Source organism: Rhagoletis pomonella, unplaced genomic scaffold, assembly GCF_013731165.1.
Source record: "Rhagoletis pomonella isolate Grant_MI unplaced genomic scaffold, Rhpom_1.0 Rhpom_scaffold_00004, whole genome shotgun sequence".
Classification (NCBI taxonomy): domain Eukaryota; kingdom Metazoa; phylum Arthropoda; class Insecta; order Diptera; family Tephritidae; genus Rhagoletis; species Rhagoletis pomonella.
In genome coordinates, this window is record NW_023458558.1 from 70,509,541 (window position 1) to 70,510,205 (window position 665).

Genomic DNA, 665 nt, shown 5'->3' on the forward strand with positions numbered 1-665 from the left:
AACATGCTTCACTTTACGTGACAGATTTGCTTTGACAGATAAGATGAATTGTATGAAAATGCGCAAAGCATGCCCATAGATGTTGTTGTTGTTGTTGTAGCGGCTACAACAACCCCGCCCAGATCGGTTGCTATCTCAGTCGTTGTCGTCAAGTTCCACTAACGGCAACCCTAGGAAGCGTGCAGCTTCTGTGGGGTTTGTCCACAGGGACAAGGCCGTTAGGGTTGTCGGGTTTTCCGGGCATGCGAAAAGATGTTTCGAGTCATGTGGGGTCTCTCCGCATGCCGGACACTCATTCGGCACATCCTCATTCAACCTACTCAAGTAGGAGTTCAACCTGCTGCAGTAGCCGGAGCGAAGTTGTGCGTGTCTCCCGAGGCAGATGAAGCTTCGTCTCGTCTATGTCCGGGGGTGGTATGCCTAGAACGGCATTCACAGGTCTAGAGTCTACATAACTCGAGACTGAGTCCCTGTGAATGCCGTTCAGGGCCTGTCTGTAAGCTCTCGGGTCCAGAGGTTGCTTAATGAACCTCTGGACTTCGTCCGTCAGTTCATATAGATGCCTCCTGACCTGCCTAGGCGAGGGCTCCTCTGCAAGCAGCTGTCTGCTTGGGTGGCCACTTCTGTGGCCCCCGATCAGGAACTACTTGCAGAGCATTATATTA